This window comes from Mirounga leonina, unplaced genomic scaffold (assembly GCF_011800145.1).
Source record: "Mirounga leonina isolate KUSES-001 unplaced genomic scaffold, KU_Mleo_1.0 Mir_94, whole genome shotgun sequence".
Classification (NCBI taxonomy): Eukaryota; Metazoa; Chordata; class Mammalia; order Carnivora; family Phocidae; genus Mirounga; species Mirounga leonina.
Window position 1 is genome coordinate 48,916,050 of NW_023270855.1, and position 17,086 is coordinate 48,933,135.

The 17,086-nt window shown below is 42.6% G+C and overlaps 1 protein-coding gene across 1 annotated transcript in view; it reads right to left on the reverse strand.

Moving 5' to 3' along the window:
• The window catches only part of ZNF333 (zinc finger protein 333), a 26,688-nt gene extending 25,082 nt beyond the window's left edge, over positions 1 to 1,606 (reverse strand). The window contains exon 1 of the mRNA XM_034998313.1: positions 1,534 to 1,606. The gene's annotated coding sequence lies outside the window, so the exon portion shown is untranslated. The remainder of the gene's footprint in view (positions 1 to 1,533) is intronic.
• Between the last annotated feature and the right edge of the window lie 15,480 nt (positions 1,607 to 17,086).

Here is a 17,086-nt window from a genome sequence, read left to right on the forward strand (position 1 = left end):
GAGGCTGTGCATCTGGAATGTTCTCTCAAATCTCCTCCCTACTCCTATTCCTAAATCCTTGTCTAGCTACATGCAGCTCATTTGGGGGATTCAAACATTTATCCCTTGTAAGGGGTTTTTCCTGACCTCCTCCCCAAGTTCTCCTGCTCCATGTTTCCTTATCACCCTGGTCATGATTAATTTAAGGGAGGATAAAACCTCCACAGAGGCAAGTATTATATTTATTTCAATCACACTGTTTCCCCCTGTACAAGGCCCAGTTCATAGAGGGCAATCCCAATGGAAATGTGCCAAACAATCAACACTCCCCCAAAATAATTCAGCATAGCCAGCCTGAGGCATGCACCTGCACAGACACACAGAACAACAATGTAACACCACAAAATCAAATATAAAAATGACTTAAAATGCCTGTTCATATAACATAAATCAACACTAGCTTTCAGATGTCTTTAAGAAACAATGTTAAGTCTTTCTAAGATGGCAAGGCAGAACCTGGGCTCTTTTCGACAACAAACAACCTCACTTGAAATCTGAAGTCTACTTTTCTTCCAGAATTAATTTTTTTCCCCATTTCTCAAAAGTTAGTTTTAACCCTATTATTAAAAAAAAAAAAAGACACTCCATTTATGACCAACTCAATTTCAATTCCCAGTACTAACAAAAGCTATGTCATCTTTTTTCCTGAAGTCCCATATATTTTTAAGCCTCGTGGTGATTCATTCACAGGCTTGAGGTAACTAGACTGGGAACTGCCGGGAAAAGAACTGAATAATCTTCCTTTTCGTTGATGGTAAGACTTCTGACATGACCGGGAAATAGCTTTTCTTAAGACACCCTCATCTTGCAGTGAAAACCACTGATGCTCACAAATTAAAAGCTCTTTTAAATGAAAGAAAGGAATAAAGAGAAAGGAAAGGAAAGGGAGAGGGAAAAATGAAATGAACGCTAAATTAACAGCCCCTAAGCTAAAGAACTACACATAGTCACCAAAAAAACTAAAAAACAACAGCAACAACAAACTCTTGCCATCCCTTGATAGAGGGGACATTCCATTTTTTAAATTCACTTGACAGTCACTCAAACCAATCGGCACATGCAGCCTCAGCACCTAACTCTCCAGTTGCAGAGTAGGTAACATGAAACGTCCTATGAAATAAAACGTGAATTACTAATAAACAGCTCCATGCATAAGGGAGGTACGGGAGTGCCCTACAAATCCGGGAGGACGGGTGAGGGCTGGGCCGGCTGGGGGCACCAGATTCCTGAGCTCCGGGACCTGGACCGTACTACGTGATTTCCCTTCTGCTGGATGGGCGACCGTCCTGTCTGCCCGGACAGGCGGTACCTGAGGGCAGGGGGCCGGGCCGGGGGTCGGGATGACGGCCGCGAGGCCGAGTGGTGCGGGCCCCACCCCGGCGCGGGGTGCCACCGCGAGGAGGAGGCGCCGCCGCATGGGCGGCGGTCCGGGGCCCTCCGGCCCCTCCTCGCGCCCGCAGGGCCCTCCCGCCTTCCCGAGGGGCCGGGCCGCACCTGCAGATCGGCCGGAGACACTCCCACCGCAGCGCGCCGCGCGGCCCAGGACACCCGCCGCCGCCCGTGGCCGCCGCGCACTTCCGCTTCCGGCCTGGAGGTCGCCGGGAGCGGAAGTGGCCGGGGCTCCAGTTCTCGGGACTAGAGGAGCTTCAGGCGGTGACAGAAATGTTGACCCCTTCTTCATCCGGCCTCGGAGAGTAAATCCTAGTTTCCTTCCCCGCGGGGTGAAGTTAGGCTCTGGAATGGGGTCGGACTGGACCTTGAACGGGGCGGGTAGAGATGGGGCCTGTGCCTGAAGGACGAGGCTAGGGGGGAGGGGGGCGCCTAGGTTGATGGGCGGGGCCCGGGCTTGGTGGGCGAGGATAGCGGTGGGATCTCGCTGGCAAGTTGGGATGCTCAGTGTTTAACTTACCTTCGCCCACCTACGCTTTGATCCTTTGGTTCAATCCATACTCCTACAAAAACATACCCATGGGTAAAATTTATTTTTCAGTCTTTCTAATTTCTTCTAAAAATAGGATTATATATTTTATGTCTTCCACAACTTACTTTCTCACTAAAAATAAGATGTGAAAAAATGTTCAAGACAATAGAAAATCTGACTCTTCTTTTTAAGATCTAATATGGGGGCAACTGGGTGGCTCAGTGGGTTAGGCCTTGGCTCTTGATTTTGGCTCAGGTCATGAGCTCGTGGGTCGTGGGATCCAGCCTCCCCACCCCCACTCCCCGTGGGGCTCCGCCCGCAGCGTGCAGTTGGCTTGAAAGATTCTCTCCCTCTGTCCCTCCCCCAACTCGCGCTGGGGTGCTCGCTCTCAAATAAATCTTTTTAAATATTTTATTTATTTATTAGATAGAGAGAGACACAGCTAGAGAGGGAACACAAGCAGGGGGAGTGGGAGAGAGAGAAGCAGGCTTCCCTCTGAGCAGGGAGCCCGATAAGGGGCTGGATCCCAGGACCCTGGGATCATGACCTGAGCCAAAGGCAGACGCTTAAGGACTGAGCCACCCAGGCGCCCCAATAAATAAATATTTTTTAAAAACAAAAACTAACGTGTTTGGTATATAATATACATAATACATACACATAGGAGTTGAAATGGGAGGGGTCTCAATCCATCTCCAAATTTTCCCAGAAATAACCACTGTACCCAGTTCCCTGATAGTCTTTATATATCAAGCACATGTGTGTATTATTTCTTTCAATAAATACTGATACAGGATCGGTTGATTGCTACATGCTAAGTGCTAGGATTACAAAGTGCCTTCCTGCAGAGGTGTTGCAAGTGGAGAATTGGAGGGGAGATATGGAGAAAGAGATGAGGTTGATGCATTCCAGTAAAACTAACAACGCAGTGTAGTATGTGCTATGTTAGCAGAATTTGGGGGAAAAAAAACATAAGGAGATATGGAGGCAAAATCAAGAAATTTGGTATGATTGAAAGTGAGTCTTGAAGGATGAATATCAAGCCATTGAAATGGTTATAGGAAAATGTTACAAGTATCAGGTATCGTGTAAGCAAGAACACAGCAGCATAGGGGATATACACATTCTGGGAATACTGAATAATGTGTTATGGCTAGAAATTAAGGGTACGTGTGTGTTATTTTCATAAACATAGACAAATAGATCCAAGACAAAACAGCTCAGAAGCAGATTGAGGCATATATGGACATTCAGTATGTGTTAGTATTTCAAGTCAATGGGGAAGGGAAACTGTTGGGACAATTGGCTAAAGGATTAAGTTATTAGGTCTCTATTTCACATCATTCACAAATAATTTCTTTATATTCTACATGTTCCAAAATTTCACTATGATCTACTCAGTAGGCTTGTTTAATATAGAAATGAATGTGTTTCAGCTCTAGGAAATTGTTTTATATTATTTCCTTGAATAATAGCCTCCTTTCTGTTTGGTTTTCTGTTTGTTTCTTTCTTTCCAAAATTCCTTAAGCTTTATGTTTTTGGTCTGCTTGCAGATTGTCACCACTTTATATCTTATCCTTCTATTGAATTTTTATGTTGGCTGCCATAACTTTAATTTCTTAAAGCTCTTCTTTATTCTCTGAAGATTCCCTTTTTCCCCAACTGTTCTGGTTTCATCTTTTTGAAAATACAAATTAAAAGTATGTTTAAGAGTTCTCTTTGTTCCCAGAATTAGTTTGGACACCGTGGAATCTCCCTACTGCTCACATTGTCAAAACTAGGAATCCACTGAGGTTGTGAATTAATCTGCAGCCTCTGCAGCTGTAATTCTGCTATCTGCAAAATAAATTTTGAGGTTAGTTTTAGAGTTATTTCAAACTTGAGGCTATAAGAAATAAGAGATTGGGTGGTTCAGCATTCCCAAATCAATCAATGTGATAGAACACAGTAAGAGGAGAGAGAAGAATCATATGGTCCTCTCAATTGATGCAGAAAAAGCATTTGACAAAATACAGCATCTTTTCCTGATTAAAACTCTTAAAGAGTATAGGGATAGAGGGAACATTCTTCAAGTTCATAAAATCCATCTATGAAAAACCCACAGCGAATATCATCTTCAGTGGGGAAAAGCTGAGAGCCTTTCCCTCTAGATCAGGAACACGAAAAGGATGCCCACTCTAGCCACTATAGTTCAACATAGTACTGAAAGTCCTGCAACATCAATCAGACAACAAAAAGAAAAGTATTCAAATTGGCAAAGAAGAAGTCAAACTCTCTCTCTTCGCAGATGACATGATACTTTATGTGGAAAATCCAAGACTCCACCCCCAAATTACTAGAACTCATCCAGCAATTCAGTAATGTGGCAGGATACAAAATCAATGCACAGAAATCAGTTGCTTTCTTATACACTAACAATGCAACTGTAGAAAGAGAAATTAGAGAAATGATTCCATTTACAATAGCACCAAAAACCGTAAGATACCTCAGAATAAACCTAACCAAAGAGGTAAAGGATCTATACTCTAGGAACTACAGAACACTCATGAAAGAAATTGAAGAAGACACAAAAAGATGGAAAAACATTCCATGCTCATGGATCAAAAGAATAAACATTGTTAAAATGTCTATGCTACCCAGAGCAATCTATACTTTCAATGCCATCCCAATCAAAATTCCAATGACATTTTTCAAAGTGCTGGAACAAACAATCCTAAAATTTGTGTGGAATCAGAAAAGACCCCAAATCGCCAAGGAAATGTTGAAAAAGAAAAACAAAGCTGGGGGCATCACGTTGCCCAATTTCAAGCTATATTACAAAGCTGTGATCACCAAGACAGCATGGTACTGGCACAAAAACAGACATACAGACCAACGGAACAGAATAGAGAGCCTAGATATGGATCTTCAACTCTATGGTCAAATAATCTTTGACAAAGCAAGAAAAAACATGCAATGGAAAAAAGACAGTCTCTTCAATAAATGGTGCTGGGAAAATTGCACAGCTATATACAGAAGAATGAAACGACCATTCTCTAACATCATACACAAAGATAAACTCAAAATGGATGAAAGACCTCAATGTGAGACAGGAATCCATCAAAATCCTAGAGGAGAATATAGGCAGTAACCTCTTGGACATCGGCCACAGCAACTTCTTTCAAGATACATCTCCAAAGGCTAGTGAAACAAAGCAAAAATGAACTTTTGGGACTTCATCAAGATAAAAAGCTTCTGCACGGCAAAGGGAACAGTCAACAAAACAAGGAGGCAACTCACAGAATGGGAGAAGATATTTGCAAATGACACGACAGATAAAAGGCTGGTATCCAAGATCTATAAAGAACTTCTCAAACTCAACACACAAAAAACAAATGATCAAGTCAAAAAATGGCCAGAAGACATGAACAGACACTTCTCCAAAGAAGACATACAAATGGCTAACAGACACATGAAAAAATGTTCATCATCATTAGCCATCAGGGAAATTCAAAACAAAGCCACATTGAGATACCACCATACACCAGTTAGAATGGCAAAAATGGACAGGGAAAGAAACAACAAATGCTGGAGAGGTTGTGGAGAAAGGGGAACCCTCTTACACTGTTGGTAGGAATGCAAGTTGGCACAGCCACTTTGGAAAACAGTGTGGAGGTTCCTTAAAAAATTAAAAATAGAGCTACCCTATGACCCAGCAATTGCACTGCTGGGTATTTACTCCAAAGACACAGATGTAGTGAAAAGAAGGGCCATATGCACCCCAATGTTCATAGCAGCAATGTCCACAATAGCCAAACTGTGGAAAGAGCCGAGATGCCCTTCAACAGATGAATGGATAAAGAAGATGGGGTCCATATATACAATGGAATATTACTCAGGTATCAGAAAGGATGAATACCCAACTTTTACATCAACATGGATGGACTGGAGGAGATTATGCTAAGTGAAATAAGTCAAGCAGAGAAAGTCAATTATCATATGGTTTCACTTATTTGTGGAACAGAAGGAATAGCACAGAGGACGTTAGGAGAAGGAAGGGAAAAATGAAGGGGGGCAATCAGAGGGAGAGATGAACCATGAGAGACTATGGACTCTGAGAAACTAACTGAGGGTTTTAGAGGGGAGGGGGTGCGGGGATGGGTTAGCCTGGTGATGGGTATTAAGGAGGGCAAGTATTGCATGGAGCACTGGGTGTTATATGAAAACAATGAATCATGGATCACTACATCAAAAACAAATGATGTACCCAAAATCATAAGGTACCTAGGAATAAATCTAACCAAAGAAGAAACGAATCTGTACTCAGAAAACTATAAAACATGCATGAAAGAAATTGAGGAAGACACAAAGAAATGGAAAAACGTTCCATGCTCATGGATTGGAAGGACAAATATTGTGAAGATGTCAGTGCTACCTAGTGCAATCTACACATTTAATGCATTCCCTATCAAAATACCATCAACCTTTTACAAAGAAATGGAACAAATAATCCTAAAATTTGTATGGAACCAGAAAAGACCCCGAATAGCCAGAGGAATGTTGAAAAAGAAAAGCAAAGCTGGTGGCATCACAATTCTGGACTTCCAGCTCTATTACAAAGCTGTCATCATCAAGACAGTATGGTACTGGCACAAAAACAGACACATTGATCAATGGAACAGAATAGAGAGCCCAGAAATGGACCCTCAACTCTATGGTCAACTAATCTTCGACAAAGCAGGAAAGAATGTCCAATGGAAAAAGACAGTCTCTTCAACAAATGGTGTTGGGAGACTTGGACAGCCACATGCAGAAGAATGAAACTGGACAATTTCCTTACACCACACACAAAAATAGACTCTAAATGGTTGAAAGACCTAAATGTGAGACAGGAGTCCATCAAAATCCTAGAGAAAAAAACACAGGCAGCAACCTCTTCAACCTCAGCTGCAGCAACTTCTTCTGAGAAACATTGCCAAAAGCAAGGGAAGCAAGGGCAAAAATGAACTATTGGGACTTCATCAAGATAAAAAGCTTTTGCAAAGCAAAGGAAACAGTCAACAAAACCAAAAGACAACCGACAGAATGGGAGAAGATATTTGCAAATGACATATCAGAAAAAGGGCTAGTATCCAAAATCTATAAAGAACTTCTGAAACTCAACACCCAAAGAACAAATGATCCAATCCAGAAATGGGCAGAAGACATGAACAGACATTTTTCCAAAGAAGACATCCAAATGGCCAACAGACACATGAAAAAGTGCTCAACATCACTCGGCATCAGGGAAATCCAAATCAAAACCTCAATGAGATACCACCTCACACCAGTCAGAATGGCTAAAATTAACAAGTCAGGAAAGGACAGATGTTGGCGAGGATGCGGAGAAAGGGGAACCTTCCTACACTGTTGGTGGGAATGCAAGCTGGTGCAGCCACTCTGGAAAACAGTATGGAGGTTCCTCAAAAAGTTGAAAATAGAGCTACTGTATGACCCAGCAATTGCACTACTGGGTATTTACCCCAGAGATACAAATGTATTGGTCCAAAGGGGTACGTGCACGTCAGTGTTTATAGAAGCAATGTCCAAAATGTCCACAATGTCCACAATAACCATGTTGATGTCCATCAACAGATGAATGGATAAAGAAGATGTGGTATATATATACGATGGAATATTATGTAGCCATCAAAAAAAAAAAAGATGAAATCTTGCCATTTGCAACAACGTGGATGGAACTAGAGGGTATTATTCTAAGCGGAATAAGTCAATCAGAGAAAGATATGTATCATATGATCTCACTGATATGAGGAATTCTTAATCTCAGGAAACAAACTGAGGATTGCTGGAGTGGTGGGGGGTGGAAGGGATGGGGTGGCTGGATGATAGATATTGGGGAGGGTATGTGCTATGGTGAGCACTGTGAATTGTATAAGACTGATGAATCACAGACCTGTACCTCTGAAACAAATAATACATTATATGTTAAAAGAAGAAGAAGGGGTGCCTGGGTGGCTCAGTCGTTAAGCGTCTGCCTTCAGCTCAGGTCATGATCCCAGGGTCCTGGGATCGAGTCCCGCATTAGGCTCCCTGCTCAGCGGGAAGCCTGCTTCTCCCTCTCCCACTCCCCCTGCTTGTGTTCCTGCTCTCGCTATCTCTCTCTCTGTCAAATAAATAAATAAAACCTTTAATAAATAAATAAATAAATAGGGCACCTGGGTGGCTCAGTTGGTTAAGCGACTGCCTTCAGCTCAGGTCATGATCCTGGAGTCCCGGGATCGAGTCCCGCATCGGGCTCCTTGCTCGGGGAGGAGTCTGCTTCTTCCTCTGACCCTCCCTACCTCATGCTTTCTCTCTCTCTCAAATAAATAAATAAAATCTTTTAAATAAATAAATAAATAAATAAATAAATAAATAAATAAATAAATAAAAGAAGAAGAAGGTAGTAGGAAGGGAAAAAAGAAGGGGGGGAATCGGAGGGGGAGATGAACCGTGAGAGACTATGGACTCTGAGAAACAAACTGAGGGTTCTAGAGAGAAGGTGGGTGGGGCGATGGGTTAGCCTGGTGATGGGTATTAAAGAGGGCACATACTTCATGGAGCACTGGGTGTTATATGCAAATAATGAATCATGGAACACTATATCAAAAACTAATGATGTAATGTATGGTGATTAACATAACATAATAAAATAAAATTAAAAAAACAAATGATGTATGTTGAATAACATAACATAATAAAATTAAATTTAAAAAAAGAAATGAGATTATTTTAATAAAGTAATATGAAGGCCCTGATTCCCTGACAGTGGCTTGAGCAAATATTTTATGACTTTGAGCTTGACATGCTTTTAAGCTCCCTGTTACATACAGAAGGAACCAACTGACCCAGCAGTCCTCAAATTCGTCACCTGCTTCTTGCTCTTCAATGCCAGTGGCCACTTCCCCCAAGCTTTCAGTGGCCACTCCTTCCAGATGATGAGAGGCCATTATTTAACTGTTTCACAGCGACTGGCACCCCACCCCTTAACACTAATGGGATTTTCACTGCCTGTAGAGCCCTCACCAGACCCCACTGACCAATTCCCGATGACCATTTCATTGAGGATCTGTGGTCTGCAACCACTCCTGGTACTACTTTCTATTTCAGTGAGGGTTCTTAGTTCCAAAAAAATAGAAACCCACTCCAAATACTTCATGCTAACCATGAATTTATTTTTTTTTAATTTTATTATGTTATGTTAGTCACCATACATTACATCATTAGTTTTTGATGTGGTGATCCACGATCCATTGTTTTCGTATAACACCCAGTGCTCCATGCAGTACATGCCCTCCTTAATACCCATCACTGGGCCAACCAATCCCCCCTCCCCCCTCGCCTCTAAAACCCTGTTTGTGGGCGCCTGGGTGGCTCGGTTGGTTAAGCGACTGCCTTCGGCTCAGGTCATGATCCTGGAGTCCCGGGATCGAGTCCCGCATCGGACTCCCTGCTCAGCAGGGAGTCTGCTTCTCCCTCTCCCGCTACCCCCTCTTGTGCTCTCTCTCTCTCTCTCACTCTCTCTCTCAAATAAATAAATTAAATTAATTAATTAATTAATTAATTAAAACCCTGTTTGTTTCTCAGGTCCATAGTCTCTCATGGTTCCTCTCTCCCTCCGATTTCCTCCCCTTCATTTTTCCCTTCCTTCTCTTAATGTCCTCCATGTTATTCCTTATGTTCCACAAATAAGTGAAACCCTATGATAATTGACTTTCTCTGCTTGACTTATTTCACTTAGCATAATCTCCTCCAGTCCCATCCATGTTGATGTAAAAGTTGGGTATTCATCCTTTCTGATGGCTGAGCAATATTCCATTGTATATATGGACCCCATCTTCTTTATCCATTCATCTGTTGAAGGGCATCTCGGCTCTTTCCACAGTTTGGCTATTGCCGACATTGCTGCTATGAACATTGGGTGCATATGGCCCTTCTTTTCACTACATCTGTGTCTTTGGAGTAAATACCCAGCAGTGCAATTGCTGGGTCATAGGGTATCTCTATTTTTAATTTTTTGAGGCACCTCCACACTGTTTTCCAAAGTGGCTGTACCAACTTGCATTCCCACCAACAGTGTAAGAGGGTTCCCCTTTCTCCACAACCTCTCCAACATTTGTTGTTTCTTTCCCTGTCCATTTTTGCCATTCTAACTGGTGTAAGGTGGTATCTCAGTGTGGTTTTGATTTGGATTTCCCTGATTAACCATGAATTTATAATGGATATCAATATCTCAGAGACTCCAGGAGTTTATATAAACAGGAGTAGGGCCCCAAATGAAACTTCAGAAATAATGTAGAGAAAACCCTGTCAGCAGTGCTGGGCACTGTGATACTCGGGGGTACTGTTTGAGACTCTATCTCCTATAGAAATCAAGAATACAAATGGGACACATGAAACTCATCAGATGTGTTAAGTGTAGATAGGTTACTAGCTTTCAAGACAGAGGTAAAATTCATAAGATATGTTAAATAAAATTGAGTAAGCAGATCGTATATGTGTTAGACATGGAAAGTGATATTCTGATTCACTGCATATATACAAAGCATACAAAGCATTCAGTGTTCACGCGGTCTTCATTCAGCCACCCCTCAGTTAACACCAATTTGGACCCAAATGTCTTGTGCCCAGAAAACACCATGGCCACTCAGCAGGCTACTTGGCAAGCTATGGTTGTGGTGAGGTGTATTGTCCCTGCATCTCTCCAGAAGAGCAAGTATATGTCGTTGGTCCTTCTGTCTGGGGACGGCTCGCTCAAACCTCAGCTCTGTCCTCACAATCACATTGGCAGCAGGGAAGCATGACATGGAGGGAAAGAGATAAGACCTACAAACATTCTATATCCTATGAGTCAGCTTGATCTGTCTACTCACACCCTAAGTGTGCTAATTTAGTCCATCTCTCCTCTTATTTCTCACTGTGTGTGTTTGTTTTGAGAGTGTGTGTGTGTGTGTGTGTGTGCGCGCGCACATGCGCGCAAGAGCAAGCGGGGTGGGGGCAGAGGGAGAGAGAATCTTAAGTGGGCTCCGCACTGGGCGTGATGCAAGGCTCCATCTCACAACCCTGAGATCATGACCTGAGCCAAAATCAAGAGTTGGACGCTTAACCAAATGAGCCACTCAGGCCCTCCTCTCACTGCGTGTTTTAAATTATTTAGTAAACCATGTGATTTAAGCATTTCGGTTTGGTCCGTGAGCCTTTCTATTCTGTGACCTCCAGTGTGGCTTGCCCAGGGATGCAACCGGAGGCTATCTTGGCATTAAGGCAATTTCCCACATGCACAGACACCACAGCCTGTAAGGGGATGTGGCCAACCCTGGGTGCTAGATGCTAACTCTTGATTGTCTAGCAAGGGCATCCCTGGAAAACCTTGTGTGCCTGCTTCTACCCTCGCCTGAAATTCTTGCTCTCTGCACTGCTGGATTGGGATCCAGGTGAGGCTGCATCTGTTTGGTGGAGCCTAGACCTTTGCTACAGGACAGGAAGGAAAGGCAGGATCTGACTTCTAGAGTGAGAAGCACAGACAGTGATAACAGGAGCTAGGCACTCAAAGAAAGACAAATATTCTCTACAGCTGATCTGGTCTGCCCTCCTTCTCTCTGCATATATGCAGACAGGGATAGATGATGGAAGGCTGCCCACCAACATCAAACCTCGTTGTTTCTGGAAGGTGAGCTTTTGCATTATTTATTGTTTTCTTATTTAGACTTGACTATATTACAGTAGTCCCTTCTTATCTGCACAAGATAGGTCCAAGACCCCCAGTGGAAGCCTGAACCCACAGACAGTACCGAACCCTACACATACTATGTTTTTTCCTATACATACATACCTATGATAAAGTTTCATTTGTAAATCAGGCACAGTAAGAGGTGAACAGCAATAACTAATAATAAAATAGAACAGTTACAACAGTCTACGGTCATGAAAGTTATGTGAATGTGGTCTCTCTCTCAAAATATCTTGTTGTACCATACCCACCTTGATTCTTCTTGTGATGATGTGAGATGACAAAATGCCTATGTGATGAGGTGAAGTGAGGTAGACAACACAAGCATTGCAATGTAGCGTGAGGCTATTATTGATCTTCTGATGACTTCCAGACCATGGGCAACTGAAACCATGGAAGGTGAAACCACAGATAAGAGTGGAATACTGTACTGGAGAGGTTTGGTGTCAGGCCTAAAATTAAGGTCCAGTATTATGTGCTGCCTTAAAATCTGGGGGAAACTGGGATGGCCTTGAATGACCTAACCGTGGGTTTGCCTCCCCACTCTGCTCCCACGGAAAAGATCTGCTATCCAAACAACACTCCTTATCATGGAGACCAGATGCAATTGCTGCTAATTCCTGAGTATCAGGCTTTGGTGCTCTGCCAGCCTGCAGAATGATGCAGACAAGCCAACTACATCTTCCCGTTGGGGTGGGGTGGGGGGAACCAGGAGGCACCTCTTCCTCTTGTTACTACAAAGCCTGCCTCCTACAGCTCCCGGCTATTCACTCTGTTCCCAAGTGCAACCCTATGGGGCCCGTGTGGCGTGTGGCATCCTCCTTCCCTGGACTATGAATATATGCGGCGAATAAACTTCTGTGGATATCATCTGTCTGGTGTCAGATGTCATGTGTTTGACTGTCCCCGCAAATGGCAGGCAGGAATCCCAACCTCAGCAAAGAGGTACAGAAGAGGCCATCAAAGCAGGAGGGAATATAAATCATAAAACTTGTTAAAGCACCATTGGGACAGACTAATCAGAATTTCAAATATGTTTACCCTTCGACCCAGTTCCAGTGAATTATCCTGTAGAAATATTTACACAGGATCTCAGTGTCAAAATACATAAGGCTGTTCATTGCAGCATTTTTTGCTATAAGATAAAACTGGAAGCAGCCAACATGTGCATCAGTAAGGGACTGAATAAGTACTTCCATATAGTGCAATATGGTGAAGTCATTAAAACTGAAGTGGTAAAACAATACTGAATGATGCAGAAATAATTTCACAATATATTTTACAATAGCTACTCAAAATATGCCAGTGTTATGAGTTAATTCGGCAGCAACATCCTATTTTTCTCCCATAGCATTTATCTATTCCCAAACTTGCCCTGCACCAACTCTCTGATTTTATTCCCTAGAACTGTTTCCATAAACATGTGTTTTTTAACAAATAAAGAGAAGAAAATCAAATTTTGTTAATGCCATGGATGTATATTTTTTCCCTGAAGAGTAAATGGATTGGCAGGATTTTAAATGTGAGAAAATTAAGATTGAGTAAAATTAATCAGTCTGACATGAAATCACCAAACACAGAGAAGGTATATCTTAAACATTTGTTGGATGGATGGATGAGTGGATGGATGGGTGGGTAGATGGATGGATGATGGAAGGATGGATGGATAAATAAATGTGAAAACCAGGTTCCACGCACCTATTACTAAATATAGCTTATTAATTCAATAAGTATCTTTGGACCTGAATTCCCAAATGCAATAAGAATATATCATATGGTTTCACTTATTTGTGGAACATAAGGAATAGCATGGAGGACATTAGGAGAAGGAAGGGAAAAATGAAGGGGGGGAATCGGAGGAAGAGATGAACCATGAGAGACTATGGACTCTGAGAAACAAACTGAGGGTTTTAGAGGGGAGGAGAGTGGGGGGATGAGTTAGCCCGGTGATGGGTATTAAGGAGGGCACGTACTGCATGGAGCACTGGGTGTTATATGAAAACAATGAATCGTGGATCACTACATCAAAAACTAATGATGTATTGTATGGTGACTAATATAACATAAAATAAAACTTTAAAAAAAGAATATAACAGTATATTTCTGAAACTAACTTTAAAAAAGAATATAATAGTATATTTAAGGTAATATAAAAAAGACTGGATAATGAATATCTTTGTAGGATTTGCCTCAGCTCCTTATACCCTAAAGGTTTAAATCATTTTCAGTCCTGCTTAATACACCAAGCATTTGAAGCTACTTTGAATTTCTTATTCCTTAGTTTTCCCGGAAGGTGGCAGTATGATGTAAAGACTGTGTTTTCTATCTAGGTCCAAATAGGATTTAACCATCTTCATCATCATCGTCATTGTCAATAAAATTATATTGCTAAGGGATCTTGTTTGTGCCTTGGCATAATATTATTTTTAAATCTTATTTCAGAACAAAATCAGAAAGAGTTAGGAACCTTGAATTATTTTTTCCTACTTTATTTTGGTGACATAACCAAATAAGGGAGGGATTATGTTAGGTCAGCCTCCCTAGGCTTGTGATTTACTGGGCACTGCTCTCAGGAGAGAGAGGATAAGGAAAGCAAGATAAGGCAGAAGAAGGGGTTGAACAAAGATAAAGGTTGAGCTGCAGTCAAATATCAACCTGACCCCATCGGGAGCCCTGGAGCATGAGTGACACCCCACAGGTGCCCCCACTTAGAGACAAGGGGCTGAGCTTTTGTACCCCCGTCTCAGATCAACGTTGGCTGCAAGAAGCCCCCCAGGGATGTGGGTCATAACTTCCCAGAGCAGTTTCAGTTCAATTGAAGGCAATTTTCTGGAGGAAGGGGCAGATATGACTGATAACAGCCAACTCAAAAAAGCTGGGGTATGGGGACATAAAAAAAAAATCCATTTGTTCTTTAGGGGAAAGAAATCCATTCATGGAATTAACAATATTTGTTTTTTCAAAAAAAAAATACACTTTACAGGTGCCTGGGTGGCCCAGCCAGATGAGTGGCCGACTCTTGCTTTTGTCTCAGGTCATGATCTAGGGGTCCTGGGATGGAGCCCCATGTCGGGCTCCGTGCTCAGCAGGGAGTCTGCTTCTCTCCCTCTCCCTCTGCCCCTCCCTCCACGCATGCTCACTTGCCCTCTCTCTCTCTCAAATAAACAAATAAAACTTTTAAATAAATAAACAAACAAACAAACAAATTACACTTTCATGGAAATGGTTTTATGGAAGAGGCCAGGAATCCAGGATCTGGATGAGGCACCAATGGCATCCTCTGCAAGGATCTACATCAATGCTTGCATGAATTAAGCCTGACTGACAAACTGCCATCATAATCCTCGAGACTTTAAAGAATTTAGAATCATGTGGCCAATGTATAAACTTGTTCAATCACTATGTTGTACACCCCTGAAACTAATGTAACATTATGTATGAACTACACTCAAAAGCAAAAAAAAAAAAAATCACCACATCAAAAACCAATGATGTATTGTATGGTGACTAACATAACATAATAAAATTAAAAAAAACATTTTTAAAGAATCCTGTGGCAGCTGCTCACTCCCAGTTTTGTCATGTGATGATGCTATGTGGTGCATGGGAAATCACTGTTATTTTGAGCACTTTAAAATAAAGAGAAAGTGACATTCATACAGAGAAAGTTTTGAGCACTGTAGTGGGTACTCCTGGTGGTCTGCCTAGATCTCATCCATCACTGTGCCTGCCAGGTCCTATCCCAACCCCACCCCAAGGGGCAGACCACAGCCAGTGATTGGCCCAGGGGATAAAAGGCTTTGCCTCCAGATAGACCAGCACCACGGTGCACACTCCAGAGCTCCCCTAAGGAATTAAGCTGAGGCTAGACTCCTGCTGAGACTACCTCCTTATTTAGCTCCTTCCCCTGCCTATCATGTTTCCTTAGTACCCTTCTCCCGAGAGCGTACTCCTCCAAAAACTCATGTGCATCCCAGCCCCTATCTTTCCTTAATAAATTGTGTGCATCCCAGCCCCTACTCTCCCCCAACAAATTATGTGCATCTGACCCCAATTCTCCCCCAACACAAAATGTGCATCCCAATTCCTACCTCGGGATCTCCTTACAGGCAACTGGCCTAAGACAGCTGCACTGTGAAGAATTTTCTATCAATTAGTATAGACTAACTTTAGGACTACTGTGAAGGTCTTCTGGGAGGTAATGCTTCTGGTCTTGAGGAGCTAGGAAGGGGACTAGCATTAGAAAGAGAAAGAGAGGGCGCCTGGGTGGCTCAGTTGGTTAAGCGACTGCCTTCGGCTCAGGTCATGATCCCGGAGTCCCGGGATCGAGTCCCACATCGGACTCCCTGCTCGGCAGGGAGTCTGCTTCTCCCTCTAACCCTTCCCCCTCTTGCACTCTCTCTCTCACTCTCTCTCTAATAAATAAATTTAAAAAAATCTTTAAGAAAGAGAAAGAGAACTCCAGGTAGAGGGAACATCATGTGCAAAAAAAAAAAAAAAGACTTTATCAGAATGGGGGTTATTTTGTCTGTTTTGTTCACTATTTTATCCCTTGTGCCTAGAATAGATCAGTGATATCTGGGGTTAGGATAGAGGTTGACTCTGGACTCTGAGGTATATAGATACCTGGAGATTCCCATTGTTGAAAGCCAAGCTGCTGGCCCTCCACCACCAGGAGACCTCTAAAGAGCTAGTCAAGAGAGTCAGGAACTTGAAGTCACCAAGGGCAGCCACTTCGGAAAGTGGCTGATAACTGCCCTCCAGCCAGATCTTTGTGTCCATTCGTTCATTAAATCAATATTTTTTTAATTATATTTTTTTATTCTTATGTTAATCCCCATACATTACATCATTAGTTTTAGATGAAGTGTTCCATGATTCATTGTTTGTGCATAACACCCAGTGCTCCATGCAGAATGTGCCCTCCTCAATACCCACCACCAGGCTAACCCATCCTCCCACCCCCCTCCCCTCCAGAACCCTCAGTTTGTTTCTCAGAGTCCATCGTCTCTCATGGTTCGTCTACCCCTCCGATTTCCCCTGCTTCATTCTTCCCCTCCCGCTACCTTCTTCTTCTTTTTTTTTTCTGAACATATATTGCATTATTTGTTTCAGAGGTACAGATCTGAGATTCAACAGTCTTGCACAATTCACAGCGCTTACCAGAGCACATACCCTCCCCAGTGTCTATCACCCAGTCACCCCATCCCTCCCACCCCACCCCCCACTCCAGCAACCCTCAGTTTGTTTCCTGCGATTCATTAAATCAATATTTATTGAGCATCTACTGTGTGCCAGATGCTGCGTGAGGCACAGGGACTACAGCAATGAATAAACCAAACAAAATTCCTTGTCCCGTAGAGCAGGCATTCCAGTAG